Source organism: Danio rerio, chromosome 6, assembly GCF_049306965.1.
Source record: "Danio rerio strain Tuebingen ecotype United States chromosome 6, GRCz12tu, whole genome shotgun sequence".
Classification (NCBI taxonomy): domain Eukaryota; kingdom Metazoa; phylum Chordata; class Actinopteri; order Cypriniformes; family Danionidae; genus Danio; species Danio rerio.
Genome location: NC_133181.1, coordinates 38637810 through 38657356, shown reverse-complemented (window position 1 = coordinate 38657356; position 19547 = coordinate 38637810). Strand labels below are relative to the sequence as shown.

At 34.2% G+C, this 19547-nt stretch overlaps 1 long non-coding RNA gene across 1 annotated transcript; it reads left to right on the top strand.

Moving 5' to 3' along the window:
• Nucleotides 1-14888: 14888 nt before the first annotated feature.
• LOC137495986 (uncharacterized) lies at nucleotides 14889-17480 on the top strand. The gene is made up of 5 exons (XR_012382222.1): nucleotides 14889-14972; nucleotides 15653-15769; nucleotides 15863-15904; nucleotides 16089-16219; nucleotides 16558-17480. It is a non-coding gene; the product is annotated as an uncharacterized lncRNA (long non-coding RNA).
• The last annotated feature ends 2067 nt before the right edge of the window (nucleotides 17481-19547 follow it).

The following is a 19547-nucleotide window of genomic DNA, read 5'->3' as shown; positions in this document are numbered from 1 at the left end:
CTTATTTTTACATCGCCCTCTTCTTTAAATTAAGTACTTCAAAGTTTTAAATGTTTCAGTATGTTCAAATTGTATATTCCAGCATGAGTCAAAACAACTAAACAAATGTAGCAGTTAACATTTCACAGTAATATCTACAGTAAAATGAGAGAGAGAGAGAGCAAAAGGTGACAGTTTTATTTTTCTTTTGAGTGGGTAAAAGGAAAATCACTAAATGCTGTGGTGATTTCTGAAGTTGTTTTTCTCTGCTTTTCTGTGTTAATTTGGTCACAAAGCAGAAAAACATCTTCAGTGGATACATTCAGACTGTGAATGACTTACTTACAGCCATCTCTGCAAATTAAGCTGAAACTAAAGTACCTTAACATCGACAAAATTACAGACATCAACTTGAATCTTAATGAAAACGAATGCATCTTAACAACCCTGTGAAGCTGCAGGTATATGCAACAGCAACAAAGCAAAGCCCAGCTAAATCATCCAGTATGATGAGTGATTGGCAAGTTGAATAAATCAGACTTGCTGCCCGAAAGAAAAGAGAGAGAAAAAAATCTTTTTGATGTGTCCACCTGGGTGATCAATGTCTATGCGCTATAAGAAACTGCTTGACTTTCATCACAGGAGGATTGATCCCTCCTGTGTGCATGATCTGGGTCCCGAGTCAGGTTTCACAAAGTCATCTAGAGGGAACTTTAAATATATACAGACTCTAAAGGACTGAAAATTGGTTGATTTTTGTTGGCTTGAAACATAGCAATGCATTCACAATTGACTTTAATGTCAAGTGCTTGTGACGCTCAAGACAAATGATGCTCTCAGATGAACTGAAGAATATAAGGTTTCAACTTATACAGACGAAGGTCTGTGACTTAAAAAAACCTAACCATCATTAAATTAACCTCTGTTCTGATTCAAAATTATGTAGAATTATTTTCCAGTTATCCTTTGTTTATTTTCAGAACTATTGGAAACCTGCAAACATAAGTTATAGCTATAGGCCAAAACACAATCTGCGTGCACAGAAATCTAGATTCTCACAGATTTTCAGTTCATCATTGAGTCTATTTAAGTAGTTGTGTATACAGTAAACTTGTGTAAAATTATATTTCTTCAGTTTTTTAATTAATTTAAGTAATATTACTGACTAATATGAAAATGTTCATATGATTTCCTTACAATGCTGTTTGTAAAGTAATTTCTGTTTTTAGTAGATATATGGTAGATATGTTAAATGAGAGACTTTGCCAAATAAATGGATCTAATTGGATTTGCATTGTAAACATTAAAGGAATGTTTAAAATGTATACTTATACAGTAGGTCCATTAAAACAACACTCTTTATTATTTTATTTTATTTTGTTTTATTTTATTTTATTGGCAAATTGTACAACTCCCCTAGAGTTCAATTTCACCATCGCTGAATTTACTTAATCTTCAGGGGCCTCATGTACGAAGACTTGCGTGGAAATCTTACTAAAACATTGCGTACGCACGAAGCTGTAAATGTGCGTACGCAGAAAAAAATTCAGATGTATGAAACACTGCGTACGCCGAATCTCACGCATATTCTTTTGTACATCTGAATGAACGTGAAACTGAGCGCAACATGCACGAGCACAAAACCCCTCCCTGCCTCCTCCCCCGTATGAATATGCTAATGACTATGCTAATGGCAAAACCCAACGAAAAAGCAACGGCAAAATCAAGCAAAAAGAGAAACTTTGAACAGAATGTGAAATGGAGGTGCTGCTTTCGGAGGTAGACAAAGCAGTGTTATTTGCAAGTTTGTTCTCCGGAATTAACAACAAAAGAAAAAAATAGAGTGGGAGAGTTTAGCTGATACGGTTAACACAGTTGGGTCTGAACATCGCACTGAGTGCATTTAAAAAAGAAATAGTGTGGTTTATAACAGAAAAATGTTGCGATACCCTTAGCGGTCTCAGTGGCGCACCTCATAAGAAGCATAAGATCATGTACAGACATATTCGAGCGTAAACTCGGCTCGAATCCAGCGTCTGATAAATTCTTTCTTCTTTTTTCCCCCGCTACATATAAGATTTTGCCCACTATTTATCAAGAGAAAGACAAGTAGGAATCATCAATAAGTTTGTGCATCATATTTTATTTGCACATTTATTGAATGGAAATGTTTCTGATTCACGCATGCAAATTCATCTTCAGATAGTGTCTTTATAGCAATGTGCGTGCGGTAGATAGCTCAGATTACATTGGGAAAACAGGCGACTGCTGCAATTTGCGCTTTAATGTTTAGCTGGTCAACTGTATGGTATGGAAATCTTACATACCTACTATATGAACCCGTCTCATACAGCTGCCATTGCAAGGATCAGACACTTTGTAGAGAAGAATTTAACACAACTGCCTCTAGGAGTCGCCAATGGAAATAAAACAGACACGCACAAAAAATGTGCGTACGCCTGCCAGAAAGCTGCCGTAGACCTGCGCACATTCCCACGTTCAGTTCATTGTTAGTAAATCCAAACGTGAGCGATTCTGAGCGTGAAACCTGGCGTACGCAAAGTTTTTGTGCGTACGCAGCGTTGAAACATGAGGCCCCAGGTCTTGTAGGAAGTCTTTTAGGTTAGCTTATCTTAGCTTAGCATAAATAATTAAATTAGAGAAGACAATTAGCCTTCCAGCACAAAAATATTAATAATAAAACTACATAATTTAATACATGTAACTTTTTATTTTATATTAGTAAAGTCAAATGATTAATCATAATTAATCACATCCAAAATAAGACTTTACATATTTGTATTCATTTGTACATGTATTTACATAATGTATGCTTTCTCATTGTGTATAAGTACAATGTGTAAATAAACGAAAATAAAAATTATAATACAAAACAAAAAATATTTACACTTACTTTTTACAGCACTGATTTATTTATTTATTTACTCTTTTTTTTTTTTATTTAAGCAAGATGCTAATCCGATTCAATGATTTATACTAAGTTACAGTATGTGCTCCTTCCAGAGAAGATTAGCTGAATGGATTCAAAAATAGCTATATTTCCATTAACCTATTTTTATGGGCATTTTGGATTTGCGCATAAAAAATAGCTGACGGAAATGCTGATGCACATCAAAAATGTACAGTTAAGTTTGAAATTGTTAACCTTAATTATTAATTACCTCTAGAACTCTCAAGATCGATTGTGCTTTGCATCTGACACCTTTGAACACCACAATGTTGCTTGTCGGCATTGACTTCTGAGATTTATTAAACATAGAAAAGATTCACGCAGATTATCCTACCTCAATAAATTCAATTTTTACTCTTGATATTTGATGCCAGTTAATCAAAAAGTGACATTTTTTGTTCGTTTTGTCTGTGTAAATGGAAACGCTGCTTTATTCACTTCTTTTTTTTTTTTTTTTTTTTTTGATATTACAGTTTTGAGCAGGAATTTAATTCACATTTTTGGATGGAAACATAGCTAATGACAAAACTCAACTCTGGGTAACTTGTAAAATGATCCAAACAAAGTAGAGTATTTCTTTAAAGGAACATGTAAGGAACATTCCCCTTCTCTTAACATATTTCTGTTTTAATGTATGGAGAACATAAATGCAGACACTTTAGATACATACAATATTTTATGTGCCAATGTGGTTTTGCATATAAACACAGAAATGAAAATTAGCATTCAGTATGTATTTTATTTGGAACGACGATCACCTGAAGGAGTGAACTCTTCTTTATATTGAGTCTGCATATTTATTACACCACTTTCATCTTCTGTAGTCAATTTAAAAACTAACAACAGACGATGCCATAAGATTTATTTTAATTTTGGGTTTATTGTCCCTGATGCAATTTAGGATTGGGATTTTGTGTGACATGTTTGAAAAGTGCACAAATGCCTTTTCAGACAGCCAATTAATTTTTGATTTCAGTAGGGCAAACTTTTGGCTTAGACCCAAGCATGACTTTGTCCATAATTAACTCAGCCCTAAGCATGAACAGGGTTGTTTTGAATGTGGAATTTAAGTAGCCTTGCTTTTTCCAGGCTCCCTTTGGTTGTTTGGCAAAGGGGCTCACAGAAAATACATTTTTGTATTGTTAAACTAGGATTTGCTTAAAGTCTAGCGTAATGCAGGAGAATGTTTAACACTTCAGGATGGAGAGCTGTTAAAGTCTAGGTTTTTGTTAAATATACAGGGTGGGCCATTTAAATGGATACACCTTGATAAACTTGTAGGGAATTTCACAAGAAAAACAATAGTGTGCTTGGTTTTTAACAAAACTTTATTATTTCATAAGTTATTTACAAGCCCCAGCACATATACTATATACTGCCACAAACAGGGAGTTAATATCACCAACCATTCCCATTTTATTAAGGTGTATCCATATAAATGGCCAACCCCTTATATATATTTTAAGAGAGTTTACCTAAGAATGTCCTCATCATTTACTTATATTTACTCAACTGACTTTACTTCTCCTGTTGAAAAAACTGAAAGCTGGAAAAAAGCACCCATTGATATCCATAATTGGAACAAAAATATCATAGATATCAATGGTTGCTTTTTTCAAAGTTCCTCAGTATATTTTCCTTTGTGCTTAGCAGAAGAAAGAAACTTAAACAGGGTTGGAACAAGTGAAAAATAATTAAACCGTAGCAGGATTTTCATTCTTTTGGGTGAACTATCCCTTTAAAACATCACCTTTGATAAAGATTTTTATATAGGCCAGGCTTGTAAGTCTAACGTAGGCCACTTGACCTTTAAGGCTGTTAACATTGCTTTTAAAATGATAAGCTCTGTATTTAAGATGTGTTCTTCTTCACACACTGATCCGTTTTTGGTAAAAGAGACCAAAAGGATTAAAGGTATGAAGACCCTGATGGTATCAGGCATTTATCACCGCCAAAAGCCTTGTTGTTTGCTTTCATAGACACATTCAAAGGATTACATAATCGTCCTTGCTCTCAGCATATAACAGAAATCGGGACTGTGGTAACACTTTATATTAATGTACCCTATTAGATATTCTGTTGACCCTTAGTAACTTTGCAAGTAAATATGAACTACTAGTAATTGCAGTATAACTGTTTAATATTAACTACAGTTAAAAAAAAAAAAAAAAAAAAAAAAAAAATATATATATATATATATATATATATATATATATATATATATATATATATTTTTTTTTTTTTTTTTTTTTTTTTATTTATTTATTTATTTATTTATTTATTTTTTTTACTGTGAATTGTTGTGTGGGTTGTGTGACGTTTGGTTGTGTGATGCGCTGCGAGTTATTGACCTGACAACGCGACATGATTTCAGCCACACTGCTCAACCTCCAGGGCAAATAATCTTTGGCTAAACACCCAAAAACTGCAATACAAAAGACTACAAGTTCATACAGTCCACGCGCATACACCGGAACACCTACACTGACCTGTCATCACATCTGTTTTGTGTTACCTTTGATTATCTGGACTATTTATACAACCATTTCACCACAGTTTGTCATCGCGTCGTTTGTCTTTCTTGTTCCCAGTTCCCAGTAAGTCTGATATTCCAAGTTGTTGTTCCTGACCTTGTTCTAGTATTTTGCCTTAGTTTAGTTTGTGTGTTATTTGTGTCTGTTTTCTAACTAGGTTTAGTTGTTTGAGTTTGTCTGAGCCTCGTCTCTGATTTAGTTTCTGGTTTTGTCGTTTATTTGTTACTTTGTATTATTATCACCTTGTTTGTTGCACTGTAAATAAATAATCTGCACTTGGATCCGCACCTTTTTGTTTTTGTTCTTGTTTGGATCACGCTAAAACGTGACAGTTTTTTTCTTTCTTTCTTTTTTTTTGTTCGATATTATAAGCACTGCTCTGTTTAAGCCCTAGCCATAGTAGTCATACTAATAGCAGTCTTATTTCCATCTGTTTCAAGCAACGAATATTTGAAATTACATATCAACAGAAAAAAACCGAGATGTGATCACAATCTGAGCGCTTGCGATCAATATACTTCACCTGCAGCTGTATTTCAGTCATTTTTAAGCCTCATGTCCACGTAAGAGCTACAATTCACTGTTGTTTTTGCCAGTCTTTTAGTGATTTGGTCATTGGTGACAATGTTATACCGGGTTAGTGTCTGCTTTTATACTTGGTGTCGGATTAATATTTGCTGGTAGGGAAAATCTATTTGTTCACTTCTGCTATTTATACTTTGATTTGCATTTCAATTTATTTATTTATTTCACTTAACTGCAAATTAGAATAGAAACTGGATAATAAGCACAAAAACATACTGACATTTATAGGTACTGTCTTGGATCAGTGATGCTAATATTTGGCACAAATTCATAAATTTCCTCTTTCTGGCTGTTCTTTCTATGCATAAATTATGTAGAAGCACATGCACATTTCCTCGTTGGTTAGTAACGCTATATTTCATTGCCCAACAATTAATCTATCAGGCTTTTGGGCAAAAAAAAGAGAAATCATGGGTTACTTTGTTATTATACGATCATTTTTAAATGTCACTTCTCCTGCTGTGCATGAACTAAGCTGTTGAATGGTCAGCGTATAAGGCGGCTAGGCTAACCTAGCTTCAATTTTAATTAAATTATTTTCTAATCGGTTACATGGCGAATTCACACCTGCAATGCATACAGCAGTCCTTTTTTGTCTGGCTTTCTCAGATATCTTACCTGTTCGCCAAAAATGACTAATTATATCCCTGGCAATGTCTGGGTGAAGGTGGGGCTTAGCGAAGGGTCAATTGACCCAGCCTGGCCTAATAAAAGCCCTGGATCGCACTGGCCTGAAAGTGGAAATGCAGCTATTGATTAAAAATGCATGTTTTAAAGGATTTCATGAGACCTTTAAGTACATCTTAATACTTGGTGAACACAGGGACAAAATATTGGGATAAATGCTTTTATAATTATGAAATTCCCGAATCCCTATGCATTATTTAATAAATCCATGCATATATTCATAGTGTTATATATGGCATTTTAACTGAAAAATTGGGTGAGAGGAAGAAGCCCTGAAGTTCATCATTGTAGCTCGTTCATCTTTCGATTTCGTCATTCAGTATGTAATGAAATGTCTTGAGTTAATGTTGCAAATCGAGTTACTCTGTAAGTCACTGCATGTTGCTCTCTGACAGATAGCTGACACGAAATAATAAACGCAGAGTTAAAAAGACACACAGAGTCTGACTTTTGCTTAATAAAACTACCAGCAGGTGATTTCAAAGCAATGCAAAGGATTCAGCATGGTTTATCATTACAGCACCTCTCTGTGGCAAAACTCTTGTATAACATGTTTTTTCCCCCTTTCGACTCATTTCAGATTAAACCACCTTCCTCTCTCTTCAAATGTTAATAGCTGTATCCTACAATCTATATATCTGCTCGAGTGTATCTTACATAAAGCAGTTCAATGCAGCTCAGAAGAAGAAGAGGAGGAGGAGGAGGAACTGTTGCTTCCATTTTATCGATTGCGTTATCACAATGAAGGAGGGAAGCTTTTAGGCTGACAGGCCGCGCTCGTGGAGGAAGTGTTTGGGTGTTAGAAACTCTCAGGCAGGCGGAAGATGGATATGACATTTCTGAGGTGAGCTGAAAACGACGACCCATTAAAATGTAGAAAAAAAGAGGAGAGAAGGAGGAAAAAATACAAAAAAAGAAATCACCTCACTGCCTTATTGCACACAACTATTGAAAAGCTTTCCTTTTCTCCTGTATTATCAAGTACATGCAAGCTGTGCTCTAATCCCCATCACTTAAGTTTAGCCAGCTATATAATTCAAGAGTTTCAACATTTTTGAAAAGGAATCGGGAGTACTAAAATTCCAGCAGCAGAAAGCAGCCTATCATAGTTTTACTTCATTCAAGGACTTTAAATAATTGTCTCCCATCAAGGTTGTACTAAACATATTAATTGGTGGATTTGACTGGTGCATTTTAAGTGGGAGAGCTGCCCATATGAGGGCGAATTCTGTGGATGGTCATTTCAAACCTCCTGTGGTGAGTGAGTGTCTGGCTACATTTTTGGACTCATTAGTTGCTCAGCACTGTAGAGCCGTGCACTTTCACTCGAGAGGGTCAAGATGAGAAAAGGGTACAATGGATTTTCCAGCAAGCGGAAAAAAAGAATAGAGAGTGTGGTTCTGTATGACATGGCTACTGAATTCAGCGTTGTAGCGTTACTGAGGTATAACATTTTTTATTTTTTTTTTGTTTTTTATAGGAGTGAATAAAAGATCTAAAAAGGAAAAGGCAATTTAATTTTCTTTAAATCTCTTTATACTCTTATGGTAAAGTTGGGTTTGAAGAAGGGATTTTTTTATGTGATACAATAAAAGCATCATTGTTTGTTTCCTCAAAACACTTTTCACTTTTTTTCCCTCAAGTGTGAGAACCATTCAAAATAACATGTAAAGAATGTAATGAAAATTGAATGAAAGGTTTCTGTGAATGTGAAAGTTTCGTTATGAAACCTATAATGCCTGTAAATAAGCCTTCAGCTGTAGTTTTCTTACTGCTACAAACATTTAAATGTTACAAAAGTCAGAAATATTAATAATATATAAAATCCAAATTCAAAGGGAGGCTAATAATTCTGACTTCAAATGTTTTCTGTTTTAAATATTACCTAAATGATGTTTAGCAGAGAAAATTTTCACAGTATGTCTGATAGTATTTTCGGTAGTAGTCTACTATATTTTAAGGTCAAAATTATTATCCCCTTTAAGCTCTCTCTCTCTCTCTCTCTCTCTGCCTAATTACCATAACCTGCCTAGTTAACCTAATTAACTGTATTAAGCGTTTAAATAGCACTTTAAGCTTTGTAAAAGTGTCTTGAAAAATATCTTGTCAAATATTATTTACTGTTGTCATGGCGAAGATAAAATAAATCAGTTATTAGTAATGAGTCTTAATTCTGACTTTAACTGTATTAGTACTCGCATAAACGTTTATAATGTGAATATATTCACTGATGTTCAAAATAAAATGAGCAGGAATTGACGCATTCTATTTTTTCTTTCTGAAAACAATTCCATATGTACTATATGCACAGATGTATAGTATTTCTTTACAAAATTACATTGTCAGTTTTGTTTAGGCAGACCAAATCTAATACACAAGTAGTTCAGCATTTCTGGTCCTTCTTCACAGCTCTGTGTGAACAACTATTTTGATAACTTCAGTGTACAAATCTTTGTAAAAATGCTTATGTTTTAAGTTTTAAGTATATTGTTGTCATGCAGATGTACAAATATATTTATACTTATGTATATATTAAATAATTATAATTAAATCATATTCATTCAAAAGATTTGTTCAAAATGGTGATTCTTCCAGCAAGATCAGGGCCTAATTCCAAATTCAAGCCCTTAGCCCTCGTTTTTATACGCGTTTACTTGAAGGGGTAGAGGTGTCACAATTCCCTTTAGTTTGAGGATGTAGGGCTAAGGAGGATGTAGGGCTAAATAGAAGGGCTAGATAGCCCTTGAAACAGACATTTTTTAGGACCACACTCAAAAACAAGGGATACAAAAATTTCCCAGAATACACCAACTACAACAACAGCATGGCTGCACACAGAAGTCATGAGATGGACAAACTAGTATTTTTTGTCCTTATTACAATTTTTTTACAACAAACAAACAAACAAACACATGTTTTAATGCATTCATTACAGCGTTTGTGTTTGACCTTTATCCCAAAAAAACAAACAAAAACAAAAACAAACAACAACAAAAAAAACTGCTAAATTTCACTGTATATATTCCTTAATAATAACTCATTTATAGCAGTCCTACAACATACTTTCACATCTGACACTCGTTAACACTTGAATACCCTGTCAGAAAAATCTAGTGGCAGGGAATTACCTTAATTACCTTAATACAGTGTCTGGGATAATGTTAATGTTGTTTTTGTGTGTTTAAATAGATGAATATGGCCACTGTATTTCTTAGGGGTAAATTTTGAAGTCCTTCCCATTCACACTCTGTTTCAAGGGCCAAGGGGAAGGGAAAGGGGTAAAAAAAATAGAATTGAGATTGGGCCCAAGTCTTCATGGTTGAGTGAGGGATCACTCATGCAATTAAATTGAAATACTACTACTACTACTACTACTACTACTACAAACAACAACAAGAACAACAATACCACCACTACTACTACTAATAATAATAACAACAACAACAAAAACAACAACAACAATGACAATACCATCAACAACAGCACCAACAACAACAACAACAACAACAATAATAACAACAACAACAACAGCAACAAAAATAATAATACTATTAACAAAAACAACAATACTATTAATAACAACAACAACAGCAACAACAACAACAACAACAACAATACTACTACTAATAATAATAATAACAATGACAATGCCAACAACAACAACAACAACCATAATAATAATAATAATAATAATAATAATAATAATAATAATAATACGTACATGTTATTTTGTTTAGTTGTCTATTTAAAATTGGTGTAAATCATGATCTCATTTTCAAGAGGGGATTAGGTCTCACGATTCTTGAATCATCGAAAATTTCTCTTCTGTGGAAGATTAGCAAACCCTTTGTATTTTGGCATTTTTAGACATTTTAGAGATGCAGCATCCACAGTTAGTGACCTCAATATGTATCCTGAACTGAGTAATGAGGCCATCGCCAAGTGGTGTGTCTCTGCATTTGCATTGAGTGATGTAGACATGTTTGTGACTGATGAAGCCCCATACGTCCACCAAGTGGATTCTGGGAGATCACTTTTCATCTCCAGAGTTGTGATATTGCATTGACCTCTGCAGTCTGCAACCTAAGATTACCTTGACATCTGCTGCGTGGGTCTCAGAAAGCTAATTAATCCCTGCTGACCTAAGTTTTCGAGGGACTGTTCCAAAAGTGTCCAACCTCTGACTTCTCCAATTCCCTCTGACTCCACATATCACTCCTCTGAAGCCTGAAATGTGTCAGAGTGATGTAAATGTAACGGATCACATCAATAAAATCCTCTAGTTACAGGCGCTGCGTACAAATGACCATTGGCTGCTGTTAGGAGAAATGGCTGGCCATGTAAAATAATAAAAGGAGTTACTTTCATGACATTTGGTTTCACTAAATAGTGTGCATAATAACATACGGAACTACAACACTTCCTCCACTAACATATAGCAAAGCCATAGCACCACTGTAAAATTTGTAGTACAAAACATGCAGCTCAAACGGCTGATTCAACAATAATTATTCTTAGTCAGCTCTTAGTTGAATCAGTTTTGATTAAAAAAATTAAATTAAAAACATGATCAATTACTAATATGGTTAAAGGGATAATTCACCCCAAAATTAGCCAAATTGTTACTGTTTTCTGTTCACAAAATAATATATTTTGAAGTACTGTTTAACCCTCTGACCATTGATATCCATATAAACCCTTTCATTCGTGAGTTTTAAGTACTCCAGCTGATCCTACCCAAAGGGCATAGAATCACCAAGAGGCGACACTTTAGTGCGATTTGGAAAACAGCCACTAGATGGCGAGGTGGCTATTTTGGAATGAAATTTCCAATAGAACTATTTTTTGAAGTGAACATTAAGGCAGATTTTTAGCTTAAAGGGATAATTCACCCCAAAATGAAAATGTTGTCATAATGTATGTGTGTTCAAACCTTTATGACAAAAAATATTATGAAGAAAGCTAGAATCCCGTAACCATTACCTGACCTATGGACGTTAATGATTACAGGTTTTCAACTTTCTTTTAAATATCTTATTTTCAACAGAAAAACAAACTCATTACAGTCTGAGTAAATAGTGCATTTATTTCCATTCTTGAGTGAACTATCGCTTTTAACGTGTTTTCTGGTGATTTATTCAACAAAAGCTATTTAACAGTTGTGTGGGGCCATAAATCTTTTTGTCACTTGACACTTGAGCATGCTGAATAATTTTATAAATACAGTTTAGTTTCGTTTAAATTTAGTTTAAACTACCCCTTCACATTTTGTGAAAAAGAATAGTACTAGTTTTAAAAGAATTACATTTTGTTGTAATGGATGAATGAATAAAGTATCTACGAACAGTCTGAATGATCAATCTCTGGAAATTAAATAAATAATCATAGGAAAATAACAACTGTATTCCATTCAACCCAACCCACCCCCTCATTTTTGCTCCTCAAAAGTCTGAACAATCATTACTGGAACAAAACAGCCGAGAAGAATCATTAAACTCCTAACGATTCGCATTCTTAATTGTAATTCCTGAAGTTCCAAATGACTTATTGTTGAAGTTGTTTAAACTTTAATAGCAGACAGGCAGCATTCAAACAAAGAAAAAAATAAAAAATAAAACAATTTCACAATGTCACCCTCAGCATAAAAAATCCCCTGCAGACTTATAATGTTTCTCATAATTTTATTTTCTTCCATGACATTTGTAATTGTTATTACAGGGCAAGCATATAATCATATAACCGATATTTTTTCAGGAGTCCTTGTACAGCAGGATGTAGCAATTCCCAAGGTCACAGATTTTTTCAGGTTTTTAGAAAACAGTGAGAATTGAAAATATTTGCTAATTTATTGCACCTGTTTGTCCAACTGAAGTCTATTCTGGGCGAAATTAGTTTTTATCATGATTCTGCTAGTAAACTGTTCAGCGGGGACCAAAAGCCCCTTCTCGCCTGTCATTTTACACAGTCTAGTGTGCTCAGCTGTTCTGTCTAGGGAAATCATCTGAAAGTTGTCTACATACAAAATGCACCTTTTGAAGCGAGAGGGTGTGATCTTCAGGCAAACATTTGTCTGGCAATCTTCTGCTTTGGGGAATTGGTTTCATCAAACCAAGAAAGGAAAGGTGGAGATTTGGGTCAGAGATAAAGTAATGCCCAAAAACAGCATCCTTGTGGGTTAAAGGTGTTATTTATTGCACATTTTCTTGTTGCCTGTCCATTTGACAAAATGCCGTCCCTCAAAAGAAAAACAATTACATTGAAATTAGAGATTAAATCCTTCAAAATAAAAAAGTATATATTTTTTTCAGTATTGTCAGTTTATTTATCTATTGTTGTCTCACCCTTTTCACAGAATGCAATTTGGTATCACAGTAAGATTTTACAATAATTGAATAATAAACTCTAACTGCAGTTAACGGACAATAGGAACTGTATTTATTTCAGTTATATTTTTTTTCATTCTTTGTTTGCTTGTGTCTTTCGTTGTTTGTTTGTTTCTTTTTGTTCTGATCTGTATTCAATCCTTAAAAAAACATTAACGTTCTTGGCATTTTGTTCATAAGTATGTCTATATATAATTTTATATCAAACAAAGATCAAACAACCGAAATGTTTTATATATACTTATATGGGTGAAACATTTAGGTTGTTTGATTGTTTGTTTCAAAGCTATTATTGTCCAGGTATTTACACAACAAAGTTAGTCAAACAAATTTTAATATTATATGTCATGATATAATATTATTTATCAATTAGGTTTCATTGCTATTTCTTGAACTTACAGAATCTTAACAATGTAACCTTACTGTAAATTTTTGCAGACCAATCTTCTAGTTGTCATAATCCATCACCCAATAGTTTTTGTTTACTTTTGAATAGCAGAAATTTGAAAGTTAAGTCAAACTTAAGTAATTAAATAATAAAATGTTTTCACAGTAGCAGAAGTCGTTATAAATGAGTAAAAAAAAAAAAAAAAAAAAAATATATATATATATATATATATATATATATATATATATATATATATATATATATATATATATATATATATATATTCATTTATCCATTTATTTTCCTGTCAGCAAAGTCCCTTTATTAATCACAGCAGAATGAACTGCCAACTTATCCAGCACGTTTTTATGCAGCGGATGCCCTTCCAGCCGCAAGCCATCTCTGGGAAACATCTATGCACACACACACACACACACACACACACACACAAACTCTCATACAAGACGTACAATTTAGCCTACCCAATTCACCTGTACCACATGTCTTTGGACTGTGGCGGAAACCAGCGCACACGGAGGAAACCCAGGCGAACGCATGGAGAACATGCAAACCCCACACAGAAATGCCAACTGAGCCAAGGTTCGAACCAGGGACCCAGTGACCTTCCTGCTGTGAGGCAACAGCACTACCAACTGCGCCACTGCATCGTATATATATATATATATATATATATATATATATATATATATATATATATATATATATATATATATATACTGTTAGACATTTCTGTAAATTACACAGTTATTTACTGTATTTCACCCAGTGTAATACTGCAAATTCCTTTTACAGTAAAATACTATATTTACCGTTGATTTATGGAAATTTAGTGTGACGTCGAACAACATATACAGCGATGTACTGTATTTGTAAAAATTCGTGTATTATACTGTATTTTCCACAAATGCTTCAACGCCACCTTGCGGCGATTCGACTACTCTGCACCACTTTTTGCCTGAGGACCCTGGAGCAATTCTGGAAGACAATTTATTAGTGTGCCTGAAGAACATACTGGATTTAACAAACTTTACTCTGGTAAGCTGAGGCAGTGTTTCATTTTACAGAATGTTTTGTGGACGAAAATAGAACAAAGTAAAGTATAAAGTTGGCTATTATTATTTTCTCTGGCTTGGCGTTATTTCGTCCATTTGAGAAATATATCATCTATTAAGATGTTACCTTTATTTAATTTATTACATTAACACTACTATTACTTTAAATAAGACTGTTTATGATTATTAGCCATTGTTCTCGTCATATCTTTTTATTTATTTACATAGGAACCGGTGTTGCAGCGGGTTTTGGTTTAGGAGGGAACCAGAGGTATGCAGACAGTTTTGGAGGACACTTAGCACGAGACAACGGTCCGGCAGAGAGTGTTTTCCCCCAGAAGAATATGAGTGAAAGACCATCAAATAATCCAGGTAAAAGCGCGTCTGTCTGTGCTGACAACATTCGACATTGATTTGAGCACCTCTATTAGCATATGTTTGCTCGGCAACATTGGCTGAAGCGATCTTAAAATGGTAATGTTAACTGTTAGCTAAACTGAGCTAAGTTTATACTGAATTGGACTCAAACTCATTTTAACGTGCAACGTTTAACTTATATTGATTTATACTATATATATTAGAGTAACTTATAACGTTAGCTTGAGAAAATAACATCGCGACGTAACCTATAAGAACGTTAACGTAAATCTATACAATATGCATAGAGGTAAAGTTGGTTTTATATTCGCACATTCGTTCATTTAGAAGACTCTATACTGTTTACCATGTTACTTTAAATATTCGATTAGAATTAGCATGCCAGTATGACTTGAAATCAACATTAAAACTGTTTATTTGACCATGAGCATGTTGTACTTTGATAGTCATTAGCTGCTAAAATGATTTCGCTATTTAGAGTTTGCAAATAATACTTTTATGAAATTAAATTATTAAGGGGGAATCTGAATCTGCTAATATAAAACCAACTTTACCTCTATGCATTATGCTAATAATCACATTTTTGCTATTTATTGTTTGCTAATTATATTTTTATCACAACTCTTGACATTTGCTTTAACATAATTGTTACCATTAGATTTTTTTCTGTTTAGATATGGCACTGGCACAGCAGCAGGTTTTGTCTGAAGAAACAAACAGCATTTCGAAGGAACATCTTGATCAGCACAGCCTTATGCTTAAAAAATAAGCAAGACCAGTAAGCAACCAAGGTAAACTAATAAAAAAAAAAGTTGTGTGGAGGTTGTGGATTGTAGCATGGTATTCTTATCTGTATTTTTGGCTTTTTTATGGTCTCAATATAGAATACTGGGAGCCTGCCTGTGCAAACTGGACCTCATACAACAGTAAGTACTGTACATCTATTTGTTTCTCAATATAGTAACGTTACTTTTAATACAAAATGTGTCACATGTTTAGTTGCTAGCTAAATAAAAAATCTTTGTATTAAATGTCTTTTTCCCCATTTCATGTTGCCTAAATATTTTGTTATAAATAAAATAATATAAATTTTTGTATAAATAATTCCAGAGAATGAAACAAAATGCACAGCAACAACCAGAGTGAGCCAGAAGAAGGCAGGAGAAGTAGTGAAGAGAATGACAACCATGAACAACAGTGTGTTATCCTTCTTTCACCAGCTAACTGAGAACTTGGATTAGGTGAGACACTCTCAATAGTTGTATCAGTATTCAGTCTGTTTTAGTTTATTAGGAATACATAAAACAAATAGTCTAATCTGTCCTGCAGTGAATCAACCCATCACAAATGCTACAATGTTTTTGTAAAACCTAGTTAGGGAAAAAAATAAACAGGACATTCTGGTTAGTTCTCTTTTAAACATGGTAGTGAGCAGGTTATGAGCAGGAGCCAGTTGCTCAGTACAAGCTGAAAACTAACCCAACCTAGCTGCCATGCTTCAAAATAATTAACCAGTATATGATTTTTTTTTTAAACAAGCTTCTTCTATGCTTATGTTAGTCTGTTTGTCCTTATCCAGAGTTCTTCATAATCCTGGACTGGGCCAAATCCTGACCAGATGCTGTGGTGGTCATGGAGGAGTGAATCCTAAAAGACACACATTATCAATGAGTTTCCGCATTGATCCAATGGGCCAGCCTGACCACCCGCTGGTGAACTTTCAAGCCTCCGGTGCCTAGACTGCGGCCTTGCACAAGTTTGGCTAGAGGAGAACTGGTCGTGCCCAACTGAGCCTGGTATCTCTCAAGGGATTTTATTCTACACTTTCGTCAGTTGGTGAAGTTTCTTCCATGCCACTGTCGCCACTGGATCGCTTGGCTACGATTGGTGGATCGGTGGATTTGCTCTTATGTGTTTGGACTTTCAGCAGTGACATTTACTGCTTCAATTCTGAAAACTGGACTGAAGCAGCTTCAATTTACAAGAACTTCTATGTTAAGCTGCTATGACATCATTGATCTACATTGTAAAAGTGCAATAGAACTAAAGATGAATTGCATTTGAACATGTGAATTCAGACCTTGTTGAGCATTTGACACCAGAATTAGTAATATTTTAAAGTTGGGTTGTTTCTGAGTCGGCTAATAGTTACAAATATTTATTTTTCCAACAATATGCAATTCAGAAGTTTAAATTTTTATTGTACATGTATGTTCTAGTGCTTTATCTAGTGATTTATTTATTTTTAATGTGTTGATTTTATTGCTTAATGTAATTTTCACACATTTTCCTTAAATGCTTTAAGCATTATTAATGTTTTAAAGAATGGAATATTTTGTAATTGTGTCTGGTTTAAGGTCAGTAGTACTTATTACAATTGGGGTTTTTTTTCTCAACAATATGCAGGTCAGACACTTAAATTAGTTTTGTACATGTATGTTAATGTGCTTTGTCATTTTCAATGTTTTTTTTCTTAAAATAAAATATTTTGAATGATTGAAATGTAATGTTTTTACACATTTTTAAGCTTGTTTTAAGCATCTCCAATGTTTTAAATAAAGAGTGTTTATTTTGTTAATATTTTGTAATTGTGTCTTTTTTAGGTCTATAGTATTAAAATGATATTAATAAAATTATATTATAAAATATTTAGGACAAAATTAAAAGGTTTACAGTAGCTAACTGTTAACTTAGGTTTTTACAGTAGTTAACCATTTTCAACCACTACGGTAACATGCTGTAAACGGATTTACAGTTGTATACTGTAAATCTAAAATACAGTAACTTACTGGCAACAGTGTTGCCAGTAAGTTACTGTAAAAACCCTTTGAAATGTCTAACAGTGTATATATATATATATATATATATATATATATATATATATATATATATATATATATATATATATATATATATATATTTATATATATATATATATAAATATATATATATATATAAATATATATATATATGGGCGATGGGTCCCTGGTTCGAACCTTGGTTCAGTTGGCATGTCTGTGTGGGGTTTGCATGTTCTCCCTGCGTTCGCCTGGGTTTCCTCCGTGTGCGCTGCTAAATATATATATATATATATATATATATATATATATATATATATATATATATATATATATATATATATATATATATATATATATATGTGTGTGTGTGTGTGTGTGCGTGTGTGTGTGTGTGTGTGTGTGTTTTTGTGCGTGTGTTTTTTTTTAAATCCTGTTAGCTGAAATAATAATAGAAAAACTCCACGATAGTGTTATTAAGACTTTGTGGAAAAATAAAAAATGTGTGAGACTGATAACGACAGCCTGTCTTGTCCATAGACACTGCATTAGGAAAGCCTCTCAAAAGCATTAATTGTTGTTGTGTAATTTGATGCAATGATAATATAATACATAAGTGAATATATACAAGTGTATATACGGTCTGAGGTAGAATCAAACGAGCGATCCTTTGCATGGCAATCAGTTGCTCTAACAAGGAGGCTAAAGACCATGGCCTCTATAGCGTCTGCCACTAGAGCATCTTTACACTGCGTTCACACCAGATGAGGAAGAAGCGTCAAGCGTGAGTGATTTTCATGTTAAGACAAAGCAAAGACGCGAATAGACATCCTGCGGCACACGAGAAGAGCATTTTGTGTGAATCTCTCGAGTTAGAAAATCTGAACTTTAGCGGACATTCGCTCCACGTTAACATGTCAGGAGCTTTTCTTGTAGGGGTGTGATTACGCCTTAGTGCCTGTTGTTGGTATCCCGGGGGAAAATCCTCCTGCTGACACCCAACATCAGTTTCTCAAACTGGACTCGGCTCAGTTGGAAGCACCGCTGAAAGCTTCCATCATCTATGTATAGTTTCTGGAGAAGCTTATGAGCTCACAGAACTGGGTGCACCTCAGAATGGATCTAGTGGGCTCAGACACGGCTCCAAACAAATCAACACTGTTTTTCAGAATTCCTTAAGAAAATAAACACAGCTATTCTCTCAATAAAATCCATGTTAGCTATTAAGCAATGACGCTAGATTCACTTGGCAGACAGATGCCCTTCCCATCACGTGAATCTGCGTCTATTGTGAAATGAATTTGACCTGCGAATAAAGCAGATTTGTCGTGCAACTGAAGCAAATTTGACGTGTGAATGAAGCAAGTAAACTCAAAATGTTCATGCATCTTTTTACACATGAACAGCATGATTTATCTGTCTACTGTGAACGCAGCATTAAAGGTCAGAGGAGTGAAGTTAACCTGCATAGCACTTTCTAGCAGGCTTCCATTACGCTCACTCCTTAAACCTCACTCCCATCCCGGACGAGCCCCCACATGTAATCCTTTAGTTCTACTGCACCTAACCCGGTCTGAGCTAGGATTAAGCCAGAGATTCTTTGCATGGGAGTCAGTTGCTCTAACAAGGAGACTAAAGACCGTGGCCTCTAGATTCTGTCGCTAGAGCACCTTTAGAGTTCAGAGAAGTGAGGTTTTCCTACATAGCACTTTGATAGCTGGCCTCCATTACATACATTTTTTTTAATCAAAATAATTAAAACTTTTAAAGG